General features: G+C 34.1%; 1 pseudogene; it reads right to left on the reverse strand.

The window, feature by feature from the left end:
- Positions 1 to 2,407: 2,407 nt before the first annotated feature.
- On the reverse strand, positions 2,408 to 2,526 carry LOC112469188 (annotated as a pseudogene).
- Positions 2,527 to 10,233: the final 7,707 nt, after the last annotated feature.

The raw sequence follows: 10,233 nt of genomic DNA on the forward strand, positions 1-10,233 counted from the left end.
ACAATTCTTTCAACATACAAACTAAAAGTCAGTTTTAAGTTTGTCATAATCCCCTCAGCATGCCTCTTCTTCTAAGCCCCATCCAAGCCATGGATATAAAATTACTATTCTCACACCATGAGATTTTAAATTCTGTTCCCAGGGACACCATAGGTTAAGTTCTGTTACAGAAAGAGAATTAAGCTTGGCAAATACGTGTAAGCTAATTTCTCTGTTACATTAGCAAAAGAAAGTTATTCTCCTTACAAAAATTTTTAAAACTGTGCTTAATATGGAGCCAGCTTTATGCTCTAATTTTTCCTTCCCTAAAAGACTTTAAAAGTAATGATCAAGGTGCTTCGAATTAATTGAGTACCCGGCCAAGGTGAAGTCACTGTCTGCTAGAAAGGAGATGCTTTGTAGCATTAGCATAAGTGAATCACCTTGTCAGGAAAGTTATAAAGAACATTCTTTCTTCTAGGCTCCAGACCTGATAGGCTTGTGGGAAAATAGATGGTTGATAGATAGATGATGATAGATAGATGATAGATAGATAGATAGATAGATAGATAGATAGATAGATAGATATAGATAGATAAGAAATTCCTCCTAAACTGCTGAAAAGCTAAAAAATTATGCATATACTCACTAGCTTTTATTTTAATATAAGATAAAAGAAGAGAGTAAATATCAGGATAAACTTTTTTTCACTTCCATCTAGTTCTGACCCAGTGTTTAAATATCATGTCATTATAGTTCTCTATTTTTTATTTCGGGACCGCTTCAAAATTATTAAATATCCAGCAATACTCAATTTATCTCTTTTAGACAGTCCATAAAAAAACTTGCTTGGGAGAAATCGGTCATCCTCTGTTCTGATCTTCTGAAATCTACCCAGTTCAAAGAATATCTGTCACTACCAACAGGTCGCAGGCATGCTTACTACCACCCTCTGTAGTTGCAATGACAATATTTACCACTTTTTTTTTCTTTATTTTGGCCCACCCACCAATTCAACAGAGCCTAACAAACACTTAGACTTAGGTCAAAACTACCTGTATACAAAACAAATCTAACATTGCAGCTATCCCCACTTTCTCTCTTCAGCTTACATTTATCAGCCTTTTATTTAACTTCCACAACTCCCTTACATATCCTGCATAGCATTTTTCCTTTTGGATATCCAGATGCCCTTTAGTAAACAGGGTAATGGCTGGCATCGGGATGGTCAAAGTCAAGCGCACAAACACATCTGTGTGTGGTTGATGCATGTTAGGTTAACTCCACGATAATTTGCTCTGATATACCTTCTGGAAATGCATTACCAGCTTCATGCTATTTGATGGGCAGTTGATCTTGAATTAAAGGAAAGGCCTACATTTTAAATAACCCTCTGGGAAAATCTTCTCAGAAAATAACCTTCACTGAATCCCAATGCCCTTCATTTGTTCTTCCTTTCCTCCATTCCTTTCAGTCCTCTGTCTGCATCTTCTTTCTCTTTAAGTTCTATGGTGGCCACTCCCAAACTCATTGCTGAGCTGTTGCTGGAAATAAAAACAGGTTCATGAGAAGAGCAGGGGCAGCAAATACTTGGAATTATTTCCTTCCAAAGAATGCTCTGAAAGGAATATCCTTCAGTCTCTGGTCTCACCACTGTCCTGAGAAGCACATAACATTAGTCCTAAAAGGTATCCTACAGCGTTAGAACAGACCTATTTGTGGTTTACTCCACAGAATTCTGGAGTTTCCACAGAGGTGACTTAGGGGCCACTCCAAAGGCAAAAGTGGGGCAAATCTAGCAGGACACCTGCTATAGCCCACAACATGCACACAAACATGCAAACACATATCCAACGTAGCACTACTTTATTTTTGAATTTTAAACTTCTATGTAAGATTTCCTTTAAAAAGGGATTGTACTGTCAAGAAAAAAATATTGACTCCAGTTCAATCCCCTTATTTCATAAATGAGAAAACTAAGATCTAAAGAGATTGAACAACTTTCCCAGGATCACGTAAATAATAAGTAACAAGCAAAGACTTGAATCCATGACCTCTGAATCTATATCCAACCTCTTTTTAATACTTTGTTATTTTTCTTCATGTCAAACAGTCATAAGTTTACCAAATGTGTCTGGTCCCACTCCTGTGACCTACATTAGTTTATCCAAAACAAAGTAAACTTATTATCAATGATGTAGATTGAATAAATTAAAATCAATAAAACTAAACTTTCTTCTCTCACAAAATTTTTTAAGTCCTCCTAAATCTCTAGGCAGAATCTTCCTTTAAATCTTTATTCTGGTAAATGTCAATAAGCTCAAGAAAGAGGCCTTGTAAAGGTAATATAGCTCCTGCACATCTGTCAAGGCAAGGTAATCATGTGGTCAAAAAATGACCCAGATCTGGAATAGATTTTTTTTTTTTACACCCACAGCACCCGGTCTTCCCAGGTGGTCTCCCATCCAAGTACTAATCACGCCCGACCCTGCTTAGCTTCCAAGATCAGATGAGATCGGGCATGTTCAGGGTGGCATGGCTATAGACAGATTTTTAAAGTTTTATCAATAAGTATCTGAAAAGTAAGCTTTTGAGGAGGTGGGATAGGGAAATGATATGACAAAGGCTTAGGAAACCAAGATTTTATTTTCAGTTCATCAGTATTGTCTATAAATGCAAACTGATTATGAAAAAGAAAGGAACCCAGTGAAGTAAGCCCTTCATTCAGGGCCATTTCTTTCTAGAGACTTCTGCCTCTTTTAGGAAAGAAGATGAGATGTTGACCAGAGATTTTGTAAGCCTTGAAGACTAGAGGAAACTTTCTATGGTTAAATACCCCATATTTTAGGTTATGACCCCAAAGGGCTGAGCCCTAGGAGTAAGGATAAACCAGAAATAGTTCAACCTTTGCAGGGAGTGAAGCACAGCTTCATATCATATTAATTTCTATAATTAGAATGAGATGATCTGGGATTGCTAATGTTCCTAGACTCTTGCCAAAAGAAAACAGACAATTAATAAGGCCTGGGATAACACTATCATATGCCTCAAATTTAATTTTATAGTGTTTCGTTATTCATTGTTTAGCAAAATCAAGAGTAACCAGATAATGTAATTAAAAACCAAGAGAAATAAGAGAGAAAAATATTTAGAGCTTCAGAAGATCCAGATGATGAAGGATTTATACACAGACTATAAGCCATATTAATGTTCAAAAAGGAAAAAAAAAACCTTAAGAATTTTGACAAAGAAATAGAAACTATAAAATAAAAGCAAACATAAATTCTGCACATGGAAAATACAATAATTGACATTAAAAACTCAATGGATAAGTCTAACATTATACATAAATAAGGATAGAATTAATGAACTAGAAGCAAAATTGGAATAAAACCATCAACATGAAATACAGAGAGATAAAAGTAGAGAAAATAAAGAAGAGATACGGGAGATACAGTGAGGAAGTCTAACTACTTGTCATTGAAGTCCCCGAAGGAAAACAGAAAGTGACTGGGACAGAAAGAAGGAATCCCAAAGTTGCTGAGAAGGTCTCTAGCTTTAACGGTATCTTCTGCAGCAATCAATGCTAAAGGAAAATAAAATGACAGAATTCTCCATCATAACTCAAGAACTTTATAACTAATTTATTGACATATACATAAATTCAGAAGCAAACTATGGAAGTTATTCTCCTTCGTAAGCTATTAACTAAAAGAAATGAGTATTGAAGTACATTATAATTACATTAATGTTTTACTTTTTAGTGATAAAAATGCTTTTAATGTATTTTATATTTTTTGCTTTAGTGTTTGTAAATAAGATGCTTATTAGCCTACAAACATCCAAAGCAGAAAATATCCTACAATTGCTTTAGGTAAGCTTTTAAATATAACAAGTTTCAAGGAACAAGACATACCAAATAGTTGATATGCTCCTCAAATATTCCTATCAAACTAAAGACGACAAACAGGTAGCTAAACTCGGGTATTTTTGCCCAGTGACTTTGCACTGAGTAATCAATTAGGAATAAAGTCAGTCTCTGGAGGAATGTTTAGTCATAAAATATATTCAAATTTTACAAAGATTCTCTCACAAAATCTACTGACGAAAGTTTTGCAATTCCCAAGCATTATAGACAGATGTCTCGTGTGGAAGCCAATTAACCTAAGGCTCACTTGGATTCTACTTCATATCACAGAAGATAAGATTGATTGGACTGCTGCTAGCAGGTTGGGCTTTTGAAGTTGAGGGAAATTTGATCATAAATTGCTGAACTCATTTAACAATGAATGTCTTCAGCATACTGCTTGATGCCAAAGTTACCTGAAAGAATTTGTTTACTTCTAAAAGGTGGGTCCATTAATACCCACTCACCAGTTAAATGAGGTCAATATTGGTAAAATTTTTCTAATATTGTCTTAGTAATATTCATTCCCAAACTAACTGAAAAGAAGGACATTTGATTTCATACACAGTGTTTCTAGATAATTATGCTTTATTTTAACAGGCTTGATGAATTATGCTCAAGAAAATAACACACAAATAAAATTTCTTCACAATTCCAACACATTGTAAAAGGCCACAGAATTCCACACTACTGGGTTTACCTGACGACCATAACAACGGGTCCTTTTATATCATGTAGTAATGCCATTGTTGTTTAGAGAATGAAATTTAATGTTGAAATAATTATAGAGGCAACTCCATAATAACTGTGATTTAGAAAATTATTCTTTTTGGGAAGTTGAAATATTTCTTGAAGGCCTGTCAGAGATCAAAGGGGAAAGAAAGTAGAATTCTGAACAGAGAAAAAAATAAATATAAAACCTAGCCAGAGAGCATAGTTCATGTCAGGACCAGCAGACAAAATGTCAACTAGAACTCAAAACAAGTTCATAAGTCAGAACAAACATCATGCTAAGAAAAGCAAGCATCCCATTTCAGATTCTTTTCACACATAAGCAAGAAACTATTAGATGAACAAGGATACTGGGCAATCTGTCTCTTTTATGAACGGAGAATTGACTGATAGTCTTGGCCTTTGGACTATGCCAATGTGGGTCAATAGGTCGTTCTGCTCCCATCGATCAAGGAACCATAATCTAAACATTGGCAGGACAATGTTTTCAATGTTAGTTCTGTGATTTTAGGTGTAGCAGAATCTTTCCTAATGGAAAGTCTTTTAATTGACAGAAGTAATCTAGTCAACTTAAAAAATAGACAAAGCATGCATGCAATCAGAAACACTATTTGTTGGATTTCACTAAATAAACCAACTCACTGCAGCGAGTACTTACTGTATATTCCCTGAACAAAGGCTGGGAGAATAAAGAATCTACTCATATTTCAGGTAATCACAACATAAAGACATTAGAGAACAGCAAATTCTACCTCTCACCTATGGAAGGAATCTCTCTTACAGCTTTCATGGTTAATGGGCATCCACGCTCAACTCAAGCACTATCAGGGAAGATAACTGGCAAATTATTAAGATTGCCAATTCTACATTCTTTTCTTTTTTGTTTTTTAATTTGGATAAGTAATACATTCATGGGAATAAAATTTTTTAATTATAAAGGGACTTGTAAAAAGCCCCCCTCCAATCTATCTGCCCAGTTCTACAAGCACATGACCAGCATCTCGGTACCTTGCCCTGCAACAAAGAATTATCGTTATAAATTTCCTATCTATTCTTCCAAGGACTTTGTGCATATAAAAGTGAATGCATTCTTACAATCCTATATTCAATTTCTAGCACGTCTGTAACTTTTCTCCACTTCCACATTTTTGCACTGTTCACACTTATGTGCAATTTTATTACTTGTCTGCACACAGATGTAGAAAGCTAGATATAAAATAAATGTTAAAGCTTGATTTTTATAAACATTTTTTAAAAGTAAATGCAAATATATTTTTTCAGTTCCACTTTTAAAGAGTTCCACCTATCAGGAAATATTTATTTTCTATGATTTTAATTGATTTCCTTTTATTGAAAAAGTTATAGCAATCATATTTAAAGACATTAAATTAAATGGATTAAATCTGAACATATATGAGTGTTTTCACACTATACTAAATGCTTTATAGATATTATGTCACATCATCCTTACGAAAATCCTGTAATGTTGGCGGTATTATCATTTTATAAAATTAATAAACCCTTGACATAGAAAAATCAGCAACTGCAATACAGGTTAGCAAAACAATCCTCTGATCTCTCTTCTTCTCCATCTCCCCTAATGCGGAAATCTATACTCATGTCTTCTTATTCCTAAATCTTGCCATGATCACCTCTAAGGGGACCACCAATCCAATATCCAAACTCATAGTTCCTTAACCTCCCGGCGGACATAGCATAGACTCTGGAGCCAAGCGAATCTGGATTCAAAATCAAGTTTCATCACTCACTAGCTATGTGAACCTGGATTCTCTTTTTGCCTCTCTGAAAGTAAGAAACTGGGAGTGGGATGAGGTGAGTGTGAAAGAGCACAAAATGGAAGAAACATTATAGATTTTTCAACCAAAAAACATGATTTTCAACCATAAGAGGGCCCTCAACTTTTTTCAATTTGTCCTTTTTTTAATACTCTATGGTAAATAATCCAAACCATTGTCATTTTCTTTCTGTTCCTTACTTCATGTCTATCACTTTCATTATCAGTGTATTAACAACAAATAAAATCACATAGCCAAGTTTGACATAACAAGAAATATATATTTGGTCTGACACAGAGCTCCTAAATTCATTAAAATTTCCTGGGTGATAAAATGGTAATAGTTATTCTTTTAGAGTAGGTCTGTTAATGACAAATTCTTTTAGTTTTCCTTCATCTAAGAATAACTCAATTTCCCCTTTGTTTCTTTTGTTCTGATGAGAAAACTCCTAGTGGGCTCTTGAAGAGTTTCAGGACAGGGGCTGGTCACCAGAAAGACCAAGTCATGATTAGAAGCTTGGAAATTTCAGCCCCAAACCCTGTCCTCAGGGAAGGGGAGATCTGGAGATTGAGTTGATAACTGATAACTTATCATTCATGAAAACTCCTAAACTGCAGGGTTTAGAGAGCTTCTAGGTTGGTGAAAACCCAAATGCTGACAGGGTGATACACCCTAACTTCATGAGGACAGACATACTTGTAAACGGGACCCTTCTAGGCCTCATGCTATGTGCGTCTTGGTCTAGCTATTGATTTGTACAGAGTAAACTGGTTAATGCAAGTAAATTTTTCCCTGGGTTTTATGAACCATTTCAGCAACTTATCAAATCTGGGGGAGGGTTGTGGGAAAAACCAACTTTGTAGCCAAGTTAGACAGAAATGTGGATACCCTGAGGTCCCATTATTTGTGACTGCTGTCTGAAGTGAGGGCAGTCTTGTGGGACTGAGTCCTAAAGCTTGTGGAGTCTGACACTAATTCCAACTAGTTAATGTCAGAATTAAATTAAATTTAAATTTAATTAATTTAGATTAAATTATAGGGCACTCAGTTGGTGTCTGAAAAGTTGAAAAATTCCTTGGTATGAGGGGAAAAAAACCCACACATTTGGTGTGAGAAGTGTTCTTTGCATAGAGAAAATTTTCATTTAGCAAATTAAAAGCAAAATGATAGAAAAAGAATGCAGCAAAAACTATAACCAAAAAAGAGGGGTGCTTATATGAATACAAGACAAAATAGACTTCAGAAGAAAGAAAGTTACCACAAAGAAGGTTACTATATAATGATAAAAGGGTCAATTCACCAAAAAGACATAGCAATACTAAAGTGTATGCACCAAACAACAGAGTTGAAAAATATGTGGGGGGAAAAAGCTGATAGAACCAAAAGGAGAAATCCACAATTTTAGTTGTTATTTGCAACATCATTCTCCCAATAATTGATAGAACTAGAAAAAAAAAATCAACAAGGATATAGAACTCAACAATATTATTAACAATAGAATCTAATAAATTTTATAAAACATTCCATCCTATAACGGCAGAATACACATTCTGTTCAAAGGACCATGAAACATATACCAAAAAAATAGACCGTATCCTGAATGATAAAAGAAACTCCAACAAATTTAAGAAAATTGAATCATGCAAAGTGTATTCTCCAACCACAAATAAAAAAATTAGAAATTAGTAAGAGAAACATAACAAGAAAATACTGAAACCTGGAAACTAAACAATACAATAATCCAAAGGTGAAAGAGAAAGTCTCAAAGTAAATTTTAAAAATACATTATACTGAATGAAAAGAAAAATAAAACATATCAAAATTTGTGAGATACAGCTAAAACAATGCTGAGTGGACATTTTAAAGTATGAAATGCATACATTAGAAAATAAAAAATAGTTTCATATCAATATTTAAGCTCCCACTTCAAGAACCTAGAAAAAGAAGAGCAAACTGAACCCAAAGCAAGAAGAAGGAAGTAAATAATAGAAATAAGAGCAGAAATCATTGAAATTAAAAACAGAAAACAACAGCAATACTGACAAAGCAAAAAGAAAAAAGACACAAATTACCAATATCAGAAATGAAGCAGAGACTATCACTGCATGCATATCCAATGAGTAAACAGGCAAAAGACATGAAGACATTTTACCAAAGGCATTATACAGATGGCAAATAAACACATGGAAAGGTGTTTGATAACATTAGCCATTAGAGAAATACAAATTAAAACCACAATGACACGTGACTACGCATTTATCAGAATGACTAAAATAAAAAACTACGACAACCCCAAAGGCTGGCAAGGACACAGAGAAACTGGATCACTCACACTTTGCTACTGGGAATGTAAAATGATATAACTATTTAGAAAACATTTCACCAGTTTCTTCAAAAATTAAATGCAATTATCATACCATCAGAGAGCAATAGCACTGTAGGGGTTCATCCAAGAGAAATGAAGACTTCTGTACACATAAAACTTGTGCGTGAATGTTTATAGCAGTTTTACTCATAATAACTAAAACTTGGAAATAACACATGGCACTTTGTCTACTGGAATTATACACTTGGAGCATTTTAGTTATTGGCTTCCATGTTCTTCCAACTAAAAAATGATATGTTTGAGGTCAAAGGTCTTATCTACTTGTGAGATGCAGTATAGAGTGTTAAAGGATAATTCTGAAGCCAGACTTGGAAGATCATCAGATCCTACATGGTAGCTGACTGGACTGGGAAAAGTTATTTGATTTCTCTGTGTCTTTATTTCTTCATCTGTAATTATGGTAATAATAAGACATGTACCTGCAAAGCAGATTGAATAGGTCCTGACACATACATAGTAAGCTCATACCATGAACACCTGGCTTCTGCTACCTAGCCCAGAGCCTGGCAAAGAGTAAATGCTTTAATAAATGATCATTGAGTGAATAAATAAGTGTAGGAATTAATGCATCATTAAGATTCTGAAATATTTTCCCTATAGCTGTTTAAATTGTTCACTTTTTTCTATCCTTATCACTATAAATCTAACCAAGGCCTTTATTACGTCTTGTTACATGAGTATAATAAACTCTGACATAATAAATGAGATAATGTTTAACATATTTAGCCTGACACAAAATACTCAATAATTATAGTCATGATTAGATTACTACTGTCTTGTGAACTCCTTCACAATTCTAAAACAAGGAACTATTCTCCATTTGTTCTCTTAATAAAGCAAAAAGTATAAATCTCTGAACATAACATTTAAAGCCTTATAATCTGATTTTTACCTATTTCTATATACAAAGCAAGTGTTCAATAAATGATAGCTATAATTACATTTACTATCTTTCTCACTAGATTCTTTTCTACTCCTGTATTCAAATTCCACCAAGTTACTCACTATTTCCTAAAGAAGCCATGGTTCTATCTGAAATTTTCTTCCTGACTTACTTATCTGACAAATATTTTCTCTTTAATAAAGCTTTCATGCTATCATTTATCTCTACCCAAACCCCACCCATCCATCTAAACCATTCTTCAAGCATTCATTTATCATTTGTCTTTTTATCCTCAGGGGCCAGCACACTGCCTGGCTTATAATAATACTCATTAAAGTCTTGTTAAATTGAATTGAAGAAGAGAGACGGAAGTGCTAAAGCCACTAGTATTCAAAACTCCTGAAACCTGCACTTGTTTCTTTGGAATGTAATCATCATAAATGAGTTCTACATGCAATATTTGGTAAAGTGCTTGAGTTTTTAAGAAGTAGGACACTTACTTTAAAGATATTATAAAAATTGCCACATGAATCTTCTAGTAAACCCTGAG

Source organism: Pteropus alecto, unplaced genomic scaffold (assembly GCF_000325575.1).
Source record: "Pteropus alecto unplaced genomic scaffold, ASM32557v1 scaffold106, whole genome shotgun sequence".
NCBI classification, from domain to species: domain Eukaryota; kingdom Metazoa; phylum Chordata; class Mammalia; order Chiroptera; family Pteropodidae; genus Pteropus; species Pteropus alecto.